Raw genomic sequence first — 12,423 nt, forward strand, 5'->3', positions numbered from 1 at the left:
TTGTGTGTTGCAGCCATGAACTAGTCAGGGTAGACAGGTTCTGCAGTCTTGTACCCACCAGCAGTGCAACAAATCTGAATTGAGACCAGTGATGTTCCTGGACAGAGAGACAGACACAGGGAGGGAGGGAGGGAGGGAGGGAGGGAGGGAGGGAGGGAGGCTCCAGGCAGATGATGAATCAGATGAACGGAGGGAAGAAAGAGATAAGGCGGGATAAAGAAAAAGGAGGATGAGAGGCAGGGAAAAAAGAAGGCATCAAACTTGGGAGCCCTGTGGGTCTTTGCTTGCAGAGGGAGTTGGGCAAATGGAGGCATGGTGGAGAATTCAAATGTCTCTGTGCCAATGAGTTCACCAGCAGCCAGGGCTGGATCCATCGCACACAACATACAACATACACTGTGCCTGCGCTGGGAACTGATGAAATCTGTGTCACGTGCTGTTACATTTTTAAAGCTACTCTGGGGATTTTTCTGTTGTTGGCAACTTCAAATGACACAGAAAATGTAACAGTTTGACATTTAACAACTTCACCACCTTGACATACTGCAGGCAGCATCACACCAGACGACCATGATCGCTGAACAGATTGCACCGGCATCACATGGAGTGTTGGATGAAAATATTACAAGCTAGGACAGGAAGTCGCCCAGCAGAGCACTGTATACAGGTGTGTGTGTGTTACAAATAGACCAGAAGCAGTGAATAGCAATCGCAAAAATGACAGTTTCAGATCCAGCAGAATGAAAAAATAAGTAACGGATCAGTGATTATCGATCAGTTATTGTTCTGCTGCTGGGCTGAAGTTGACTTCTTTTGTCAAAGTAAGTACTTCTCTCTCATGTAGTGTAGCTAGACGTCATACACAGACCTGCCACGTGTGTGTGTGGTCAATACATTGTCAGCCTTCTGACGGTCATGGTGGTCAAATGTTCTGCCAGCATGGACTCTGTTCCCAGTCAAACAAGTTTAGTTTGATCTGAGATTTTCTCTCCAGTCTGACCACCCTCCACTCTTGATTTGCTTACATCCGACTGCCAAGTGAATTTTATGCAAACTTTTAAAATGTTGGAAAAAAGTGAAATGTAAATATGGCCTTTTCAATGAGTCAGTTTGAAGGTAATGAATACAGCCCTTTAATGTCAGACTGGAATATACCACAAAGACTGAACAACTGTTGTGAATTGGGTTTTATTGATCTCATCCATCCTATCATCATCATCATCATCCCCCCTTTACCTTTTCTATAATTACACTGGAACCTTTATACCAAAAAGACTCCCAACAGTTAAAGGAGTAGTTTGACATTTTATGGAGTAAAAGACATCAAGACTAACGAACACTGTGTTGTCATCACTGGGACTCCTCTGTGAACCAGCCGACACGTCAGGAGGTCACCACAGCAGCCCAGATGTTCCAGCCTTGTTCTGACACGCTTGCATCCACACACAGTGTTGGACAAATCTATCACTGACCAAAAAAAGTCAGCTGCTTTTTTTTTTCTTTTTTAATTGAGCAGCAATTGATCAAGTAGTGCCGTCTCCAGTCCGCTTCATTCCACCGGCTCAGCCTCTCTCTCTCTCTCTCCATGGCTCCCTCGAGTGAGACTTGCTGCAGCGAGGAATCAACAGCAGAAGGGAAGGAGAGATATTCAATGGGGGAGAGAAAGAGGGAGGAGGGAGGAGGGGTGTCGGGAGAGACAGTGCCTAAACCAGTGTTAATTGAACACAGCTGTACCTCGTTAAACATTAATTGGCAATTAATCAGCTCTAACCCCCCCCAGTTGAATATATCTCCAATATATCTTTTAAGAGAGAGAGAGAAAGAGAAAGAGGGAGAGAGAGAGGAATAAAGTAAATTATTCACGGTAGCACAAGGAAAGCCTGTTCTAGCTCAGCCTCCCTCTCCCTCTCTCACTCCACTTTTTTCTTTCCTCCATCTTCTCACTGTTCCTCTCCCTCTCTGGGCTCCATTCAGCCCATTAATCTAGTTTTCTGCCTTTATCTCCGCTTCCTTCCCCTCATCCGTTTGTAGTTCATCCAAAGATGGAGAGAGAGGGAGTGAAAGAGAGATGTCACAACAAGAGGAGGAGGAAGAGCCGGAGGGGAAAGAAAGGATGGAGGATGAGGAGAAAGGAGAAAGGAGAGGTCCTGATGCTCCTGTATGGAGGGAGTCATAACGAAGGGAATATTATTATGAAGCAAACACACTGTACATGTGAAAACCACACTCAGCCACACATTCTTATCACAAACATCTTCATCTCTTCTTCTTTTTCCTTCTGTAGTTTTCAGTCTCCAACATCTGGCCTGGTCCCTTGGCTGACTGAGACCTCAGTGCTCTCCTGCTGTGTTTTGATACGGCCCGACCCACAAATTAGATGGTGATGTAGATTTGCATGGTTTTGTTTCTGACATCAGAAAACTCAATGAGCAGAAAATCCTGATTTAAAGGCAGGTGTTAGTTCAACCTGCTAAAGAGAATACTGTCGACATCTGCACCGTGTGATAAGTAGCACTCTGTACAGCGACAGTAGTTGTGTCACTAGAGCTCTGTTCATGTGACATGTTGTCCCAACACGTCTGAAGACATAAATGTTTATAGCTGCTCTGAACAGTCTCACTCAAAGGTGAAAGGTTGAAGGTGAAGGGTGCTGCGTGTCCTGCTGTCAGAGGAGTGATAACCGTGCACACTTTGAGTCTTTCCTTGACACATTCAGCGTTGCAACCCCTCCACACTCGTGACATCAACTTACTGTGTGTCCCACAAGCTGCCCAGCAAGTTTTTGAGTGTGTGCGTGAAGAGGCAAAACAGAGTGAGCGAGCGTAGTCAGATTCAGCAAGCTAGTGTGGATGTTTTGTGAGGGCGCCCCGTGAGAGCTGCCGTACAGTAGTTTATATCCAGCATATGTGGCCACAGGCACTTTGTGTTCCTACTGTAGACTGTTTGAAGACATGGTGTGTGTGCTGTAAACCCAGTCAGTCCTGCAGATCCAGTGCGCCCGGTGCTGCTGGCTCTTACGTAAGAGTGCCGACTACAGCAACAAGTCTAACCTGCAGTGCACTGACACACTTTCTTCCTCTGCCACCTTCCCTGGATCTGTCACTCCACCTCGGCCCTGTTCACACTTGTCTGCTCTCCCTCAAATGTTGCTTATTTCCATCTTGCGCAATTAAACGCTATCTTTAATGCTTTGTTTCCTTCTGTCTCTTTTCATTATCTCTCTCTGCTTCCCCTCTCTCTCTCCACTCTCTTTATCTGTGTCACTTTGGCTGCATCCCAAAATTCCCAGCTATCACTCACCCTCTGCGTTTCTACCTCTATTTCTCTCTTTTTCACTGTCCTCTCTATCAGTGGCATCTATCTGCCCACACCATCTAAATCTCTCTTTCTCTCCCTTGCTCTCTCTGTCTGGGCTCCAACTCAAATATTATAAATGCTTTTGCACGCTGGCCAGGGGCCAAATCAGCAAGGCGATAAATCAATACAGTGAGAGAATTATGTAATGTGCCACCATATTGACTGGCCCTCTCTCCTTCTGCCCCTCCTCCCTCTCTGGGTGGTTTCTTCCTCCGCTCTTTTTTCTCTGTCATCGACTCACCTTGTATTACTTCACTTTGTTTGCCCCATTTAACCAGAGAAATTGTCAAAGTCTAATTTACAACCTTTGCCTCAGGGTTAATATTTGGGTGAAGGCATGCTCCATACATACACTGACGAACAGGTTCACACAGAGTACAGCTGCTGTCGTCGGCCAATTATCACCAGTCGGAAGTGACGGTGGAGACATTCCCAGTGAGATCTGGAGACAAAGTTTGACTGAACCTTGCGAAACAAAAGGCCCAGCTCAGGAGGAAACCATCTTGTGATCTTACATGCTGAACATTTCAGCTGCCCTGTGAGTGTGTTGTTTCATTTTGTTCTTGTGCAATGCTTAATTACAGTACACTGTGGGCCTCGGGCAGTAGACTAGAAATGAAGGATGGAAAAACAAAAACCATTGGCTGGTGTACAGTATACAGTATGCTCTACTGGTGCAGAGTACTTGTTAAACTGCAGCATTAGGTTGTGAGTTCAAGCCTCACCTGGAGCAGAAGATCTGTTGCCCAGTGGTGGCTCAGTGAGGAAACATTTTTGTTGGTTTGAGTCATGGCTCTGACCTTTTCTGCATGAAGTTAGGACTAAGGTGTTTCTGCAGTAGTTTGCTGATTTCTCACATTTTGGTGTTGCCTCTGCACTGTCAAGTCTAGCTACTCACATTCACGGCACTGATTAATTCAAGTTTTAATAAGGCAAACATTCTCCTTAGTATTTCAGTTGCTTGTTGGTTTGTCTTCAGTGATATTGGATTTCCCTCCCTGTGTAATCAATCAGTGCTCGAAGCACAAGGCTGCAGATGTAACTGCACAACATATTTTAAAGGTAGCGTCAAGCATGCATGCTGGCTCTGCCCAGAAAGCATTTCTTTGCATTCCCTGTACAGAGTCATGTTTACATGTCTCTTGGCAGAAATGAAATACATAATGAATACATAAATATAACATTTCCAAACAACATTCTCCTGCAATGGAACAGCTGGAGCTCTCAAGGTTATTTCAGTTTCATGCGCCCCAATCAGGAATTTAACACACTGGCACAGTCATTGAGGGATTATCATCTTATAACCAAAAACCTCAGTTAAATGTCTCAAAGGATCTGTAATAAAAAACTATGATTATGCTTATTATAGTCACTGTAGAACGGAGTAGGTTTGGAGGCATATGTTGACTGATCTGTAAAAACAACACAAAATAGACAAAGACGCAATTAATTCTGGGGAGATGTTTTGTCACTGAGTGGATGGAAACGATAAAACAGTGTTACACACCAACTGCTTCTACAAGGTTTGAACAATTGACCTTTTCACAGAGTTATGTCAACTCAGACACACAGAGTTCAAGGACATTGTGCATCAACTGAGATCAAACTAATTAGAGGTGGTTATCAGCTGTAACAGTGCATCATCCATTCCCATTGCAGCTGTTCTCTGATGAAAGGTTTTCACTTCAAACAGCTCTGGTTTACGCATGTTCGCATCAACGCACATGCCCAATGCAACATCTGTATCCACGCACTGCGCATCTGTAGGAGCGATGCAGCAGCAGCAGCTGAAGTCATCCTCTCTCAGAGGGCAGAGACATCCAGCAACTGGTGCATACTCAGCTGCTGATCCTACGGAAAGTCCTCAGTTGTGCCTCAAGTCTTTCTGTCTGTGTTCTCTGTTACCTCTCTGTTCTGGTCATGCAGTCTGGAGCTGTGTCTCCTGGTGTCCTGGCGTCTTTATAGAGAGAGGGAGGGAGGACGGGGGTGGGGGGGGGGGGGGGGGGGGGGGGCAGTCTATAGGAGTCAGTGAGTGCAGTCACAGTGCTTATATTTCCTCCAGCCTATGCCCTGGTCAGAGAGTGCAGCCGCTCCATGCTGTAGTTTCCATACCGTCACCCCTCACCCGCCCTCTCTCTCTCTCTCTCTCTCTCTCTCTCTCTCTCTCTCTCTCTCTCTCTCTCTCTCTCCATCTCTCCCGGCTTTCCGACTGTACTTTCTCTCTCCTCTGGAATTCCATCTTCCTGCACGTGGCTGACACTCAAGAGGGCATGCTGTGTGTCTGTCTGTGTGTGTCTGTTTGTCTTTGTGTGCGCGTGGGTGTTAGAGTGCATGTGTCTGAACGTGAGCTATAGGAAATATCTCCCAATGAAGAAAAGGAAACATGAAGTATGCTGTGTGTGTGTGTCTGTGTGTGTCTCTCTCTGTGTATGTGTGTGTCTGTGTGTGTCTCTCTCTCTGTATGTGTGTGTAACATGCCAAGTGGGCACTACTTGTTCCACTGTCCCAGCCTGTAAGCTCTGTATAAGCCAGAGTTACTGTGCCTACTGTAAATGCAGTACACTTTGTACTGACACATTTAATGAAGAACACAGAGCTGAAATATATCTGAAGAAAAGATGATTGTTTGGAAACATTACATTAGACTTTCTAAATGTCATTTTTAATGGCTTTGGTTGTTTTTTTCATTTGCCTGGCTTCCTAAATCCCACACTAAGTAATATTGATCTGGAGGCATCCACTAATGTTAACTGATTTCCTCAAGGAAATAAAAGAATGAGAAAAAACAACTGGTGAAAGTGGAAGAAGGGAAAGAAATCTATACTACCACAGTGCAAAGGGAACAACATGCATCCTCTGAGAAGACATTTCAGTGTCTTTTACCATTTTGATCTAATGTTTGTAGTTTTGGTCATAATCAGTCTTATCAAGAGAAGAGGTATTGGCAAATCAGCCAGGTTTTAACAAAACCCCAGCAGCCAACGCTCTGTTTGTTTTGGCAGGGTAACGGTAGTTAAATGATGACATGATTACCCAAACTGACCGTTGTCAACATCTATTACAGGCTGACTTCCTGGTTCAGCTTTGTGCTCCCAGGTGTGGTTTGGAGGGACAGACTTTTGGTTCTAGCTCCAAATGAAGTGATAACCTGACTGAACCATTGACCTGGTTTTAATCTGATCATCAGACTGCTCAGGTTTCTTCAACGATCCTTTAAGGCTCAACACCAATGACACCAAGACGCACGTAGAGCTGAGTTTACAGAGAGGAAACGTAGTAAAGCATCATCTAATCTAATTGATTTAATTAGCAACAGAAATTAGATGTAGTAAACGCAGGCAAAACACTGAAGGCATGCTGTCAGCTGTCAGTAAACACAGGAGCAGAGTTGCTGAGTCTTCCAGTGGTCATGTTGCTGCAGGTTTAGAGTGCGGATGCCATTGTTCTCATGGAGCCACATGTTAGCTGGTTTTTATGCTAAAGCCGTATCACCAGCTTCACACATCTGTTGGTGCAATGATGTTAACGTCATAAATCCACATCTGTGCAGCAACAACACTCTGCAGAGTTTTAGAACCCGATCGAAGGTTTATCTGCATCTGTATCGATTTGTGTTTTTTTTCTTTTCTTTTTGGCATCACCAGCGTGTGCACTGTAGGTCAAAGCGCGTCTCCCTCAGCCTTACATCACATTAATGAAGAAGAGATATCGAGGTAGAGAGCGAACACAGAGGCTCCTTCTGCTCTCCAATCCCATCTGTTTGACACACAGAGGGAGGGAGGGGAAGGATGGAGAGAGGGAGGGAGGGAGGGAGGAGAGAGGGAGGGGTGGTAGACGAATGAGAACGAGGCCAGATCAGGCTGAGGGAGGGATGGGGGGTGGAAAGGGGGGAGGTGCTGTTTAGAGAAAGGCAGGGAGTGAAAAAAAAAATCAGAGGGAGGCAGGCTGGGGGGTTGGGCTCAGAGCCTGTGCATGTGTATGTGAGAAAGAGAGAGAGAGAGAAAGCAGCGAGCAAATGTGTGTTGTGTATGTCTGTGTGTGTGTGTGTTTGTGCGCGTGTGTGCGCTCGCTCTGTTCCTTTCCTTTCTTTGTTTGACTACTGAGTGGGAAAAAAGCGAGACAGAAAATAGAGATAGAGAGTGAGGGAGAGAAACGCAGACAGAGGAGAAGAAGAGGATCTAAAACCAGAGTCACTTTTATTTTTTTGTAGAGAGGGAGAGAAGAAGAAAGACAAAGAGGATTTCTATTTTGGTCTGTTTTTGCCCTTTATTCCCTTGCAGGCTATAGTATAAGGGGGAAAAAAACATATAAATAACAACAACAACAACGCTGCACGCTTTTGACAACAGTGTCATATTCAGGAGCAGTGTGTGTTTTGTGTGTTGGCTCGGTGCGCGTGTGTGCCGAGGAGGTGGGGGGAGGCAGCCTGTGCAATTTAAAGGGAAAATACAAGGCACACACAAAGCTGGGAGCGCAGGCAGGAAAGGCAAGGCAGCAGGAAGGGAAAGGGAAGGTAGTGGGAATCTGCTGAGCTGGCTGACGCTTTAACCCACAACCCTCCTGTAGGATTTTACCCCAGCGAGCCTCAGCCGAGCCCCGGGTCTCCCTCTTCCACGGTAAGACCAGCTCCCTATCCACAGCCTCTCAGCTGTTTCACCGCTACCGCTCTGCAGACAAAAGCAGGAGAAAGTTGCCGTGTGTGTGTGTGTGTGTGTGTGTGTGCAGATGGAGAGCAGCTAAGCTAAAGGCTGAAGCTAAGGCTAAAAGGCGTGAGGAATGCAGCACAAAGGGAGCTTGTGTGCTCCAGCTGGGGCTGTGTGTGTATGTGTGTGTGTCTTTGTGGACAGCCTTGAGTGTTTATGTCACGGGGCTTCCTAAACTTTTGCATGTGAAGGATGCCCCGAAAATAGACAAGCGGCGGACTACAGACCTCCTTTTAGGAAAAATCTTCCCTGCCGATTGTGAACTGAGGGTGAAGTGAGTGAAAGCTCCAATCACAACACATAATATTGTTTATTCCAGTGCTTCACATGAAGGCAAATATTCAGAAATGGAACTAATTGTTGTTTTACTGGCGAAGCGGAGACAAGGCTGTGCAGCAGAGTGGTGAAGGTCCCAGCTGTGGTTTGTGTTAGAGCAGGGCAATTTAAATGCCCCTGATGGCTCCACAGCCAGCTGGCTCGCCGGCACACAACACATCAACTAGTTCATTCCTACTTCTCCGTGTCTTTGTCTGCTGTTGTCTTCTCCTTTTTCTCTCCTCCATCCTCTGCTCTCCTTTCTTTTCTCTCACCTTCACATCTGATTCAAATGCCAGTTTGCACAAAAGGTTTCTGTCTTTCCTCTTTTTCCTCCTCTCCCCTTATCTCTGCTCTCTCTTTATCTGTCCATCATCAAGTAGGCAGGTGACTGTATTGAACATCGGTCTTGTGACTTTGTTGCCTGAGCATTATTGGGTGAATGCCTGTCTCCTCTGCACGCACACGCGCACGCACACACTCACAGATGCCGGCTCCGATTAGCCTCTCGCTGTATCTGTTCAACATAAACACACACTCGTCCACTCACTGTGTTGTGGTCTGGGGGCTTTCAGCTTGTTCTTGTCAGTAGTCTGGTCTGCGGTCAGCACCCATTTTGTAAATGTGTGTGTACGTGTATGTGTGTGCGTCTTACTGACATGTAAAGAGCTAATAGGAGCCGGCGATCTGTGTGTGTGTGTGTGTGTGTGTACATGCTCCTCCCCGAACGAATGTGTGAGAAACACAACACTTGTGCCGGCGTCTGCCTGGAGCTAATATTGGTGTCAGTATGTGACTGTGTGTGCGTGTGTGTGTGTGTGCGTGTGCGTGGTCTCTGTCCTAATTAAGTTTGTGCCCCCCCCACCCCCACCCCCACCCTCCCTGCGTTCAAACCAGAGCAAACATTCCTAGAATAAAGCCTCACTAGAAAGCCATCTCACGCGTACTACTGTAAACCGATTCCTACAGTACACCTCCACACACACACACGTGAGCGCCCGGCCCGCACATGCGCACACACTCTTCCACACACAAGGCAAAATCAGTGTTGCCGCCCCCACCCTTCCTGTTCCCCCTGGGGAATTTCCTCCTTTCTTTCTTTTTCATTAGTTTATTACGAGCGGAAATAGAGCATCTTCTACTCTCTGACATTTCTTTCCCTCCTTCTTTCTTTTTTTATTCCTCCGCCACTTCCTGTCCAGCTGTGATTATCCAATAGTGGTATGCCAGGCGGGGTTCAGACAGGGTCGCCTGCTGCGGACTGGAATACATCATAGCTGCAGGCTCGCTATCTGACATAGCCTTGCCCGATTAGGAAACACTGTATACAGGACACAGCCAGCACTAATGCTGTGCTAATCTGTTTATACTGTGCTGCTGGTTCCCATACTGAACATAGAGCATGCTGTATTACAGGAGAAGACGATATGACTTTATATATTACATTATCGTATGGAAAAATAGATTATGCTGGCATGGATTACTCTTGGATACAGTTCTGCTATGCTTGATCAAATGGAGCAAGTTTATTGTACAGTAAAATGGTTTGGAAGTAAAAGAACAAATCATATGGAAGGATCAATAATGTTAAATTATGGTATATGACTGATGCAAGAGAACTGAATAGAATAGAACAGATATATTGTGATTATAGAAAGGAACCAATTGTGGTACTGAATTGATGGTCTGTTAGTTTATGTTTCTTTATCTTCTTGACAAACACCTGCTCTGCTCTACATATTAGACACCGTTACACATCAAACTTCAGAAATATATCATAAAATTTTTTTAAATCGATCGCACACAACATCTGGAGACAGATGCCTGATGAGGCTCTTTTATCTACTCTCCCAGGCGTAGGGTTCTTCAGGTGAGTGTCTTTGATGCAGATGGTCCTTTCAGCTTTTGTGCATCACTGCTTTTAAGTCTGCAAAACATTATGTGGTTCCCAGTCAACACAGAATAGACTTTAAATGTCACATGGAAAAGTGTTGTGTTTTTAGTAAGACACAAAGTAATGTAGTAGAGTAGCGTCTATATGGTGAGACAGATTCCATTACGTTCCATTCTGGCTGTTTTTGTTTTTTTCTTCTCAGTGGGCAGCAGTTTTGCATAGTCATTAGTTGGGGGAGGGGTCAGCCGGCCCAGCTGTGAGTGGACGTGTGTGTTTTGCTGATGCAGATGAAATATGGGGATGTGTCCTGTGATGACAGTTGATTCTGAGCTGTCTGTGTAGCAACAAGCCATTTTCTGCACCGAGAGCCATTAGGACGCCACCCAAACCTTCCACCCCCGTCTGTCACCCATCATGCTCCAGTGTTCCTCTGCAGATGTGCACACGCACACAAACGCACACAGGGAGGAGGTGTGGGGGGGGAGTGTGTTTTTGTGATTGAATTTGTATGTGCATGTGTGCTGCTGTCCTCTTTACCCCTCCTCAGCCCCAGGGCAGTCCCCCCACGGCTGAAGGGGGGAGATTGTGCATTCATTGGAATGGAGGCTGAGATGGCAGGGGGGAGGAGGGGCAGCGGGAGGAGGAGGAGGAGGAGGAGGAGGAGGAGGAGGAGGAGGAGGAGGAGGAGGAGGAGGAGGAGGAGGAGGGTGAGGGTGATTGAGTGTGGTGCCTGGAGAAGAAAAAGGGAGACAGGGGGAGAGAGAGAGGAGGAGAGGGGGAGGGGTGGGCTGCCTTGTGTTTTAAAACAGAGGGAAAAGGGGGAGGAGGAGGAGAGGAGCAGACAGAGAGGAGGTTCAGGGGTGGAGGTGAGGGGGAGCTGGCTGGCTGGCGCCGTGGCTGGGTTGTGTCTGTGGAAAGAGGATCTGGATCTGGATCTGGAGCTGGATCTGGGCTCATAGCAGACACACGTTGATGTGACTAGATGTGTGTTGGTTCCTCTGGTTGGTAGAAGGCTCTGTCCATTCAGCCATGACAGCTTTCACATCTACACTTCTGAATGCAGCCGATTGGCCTGGAGCAATGCATTCTGGGTTTATGTTGGACAGTGATCTTTGTGTTAAAGGAATATTACACCAATGTTCAGGATTTATTTGGTTTGGACACAAGGGTGCAAGTGTAATGGAGCTCTGTGTGTGTATGTGTGTAGTAGTAGGTGGTACCAGCTGGCCTTGTGTTGTCTCCAAAGCGTTTGAATGGAGCAGTGTGGTGTATTGAATAGTGCATATACATTAGTGCTAGTTGTAGCAGTGTTGTCCTTGCACAACAGCCAGCTGTTCACAGCATATTTACCAGAAACGGTGCCAATTCCTTTAGGTACCGTTGCTAATGGCAGTGTACACACACACACACACACACACACACACACACACACACACACACACACACACACATCCATAAATACAGTAGCTGCATTTTACTCTGTGGTTCTGTGGCTAGTCTCGTCTAATACTTTATCTATGACTGCACTAGTTTTATATTCAGGAGCAGCGTTTGTTAAGGCACAGAGGGATAAGGCTTAGGTGGTTAATTCTATTATGCAGGGTCAAAGGGCTCAGGCAGATTAGCTTTGGCCTTGGAGCTAATATCCACCATAGAAACTCAGAGTAGCTGCATATGATTAGCTGAGACTAAGACAAAGAGAGCAATGGAGACGTGATGAAAGACAGAGACAGGCTCGGCGGTCTGCTGCAGGGTCAGGTCCACGTGCTGCAGCCTGACTTCCTTATTTATTCAGGTTGGTCTGGATCTGAGCTGCAGCCTCAGAGACGCAGGAGAGAGGGAGAGAAAAGAGCGAGAGCTGGAGATGAAGAGCAGTGTGGGAGAGTGGAAGAAAAATAGCCACGCTGAGATATTTTGAACGCTCCCATACACTCTCTCACACACACACACACACACACACACCACAGAGGTAGTAAGCTGAGTGTGCACATGACTTCTTTGTGTGAAGGGGATGGGCCCGGGTTTGTTGATTTAAGGTAATGGCTTCCAGTTGTCTCAGTCAGGAGACGGCTGTGTCCCCGCTGCTAGGGACAGACAGACCGGGGATTGGCAGGCTGAGTGAAGACAAAATCCATAACACACACACACACACAT

The 12,423-nt window shown here is 46.5% G+C and overlaps 1 protein-coding gene across 6 annotated transcripts in view; it reads left to right on the top strand.

The window, feature by feature from the left end:
- Positions 1-12,423, top strand: part of kdm6ba (lysine (K)-specific demethylase 6B, a) — a 90,273-nt gene that overhangs the window by 35,495 nt on the left and 42,355 nt on the right. For 2 of the 6 annotated variants that reach the window (XM_083993172.1, XM_083993179.1), the window contains exon 1: positions 7,799-7,973. The exons of the other annotated variants lie outside the window; for them this stretch is intronic. The gene's annotated coding sequence lies outside the window, so the exon portion shown is untranslated. Of the gene's footprint in view, positions 1-7,798; positions 7,974-12,423 lie in introns of those variants that run through there. 6 annotated transcript variants of the gene reach the window in all.

The sequence above is a fragment of the Trachurus trachurus genome (genome assembly GCF_905171665.1).
Source record: "Trachurus trachurus genome assembly, chromosome: 18".
In the NCBI taxonomy this organism is placed as follows: Eukaryota; Metazoa; Chordata; class Actinopteri; order Carangiformes; family Carangidae; genus Trachurus; species Trachurus trachurus.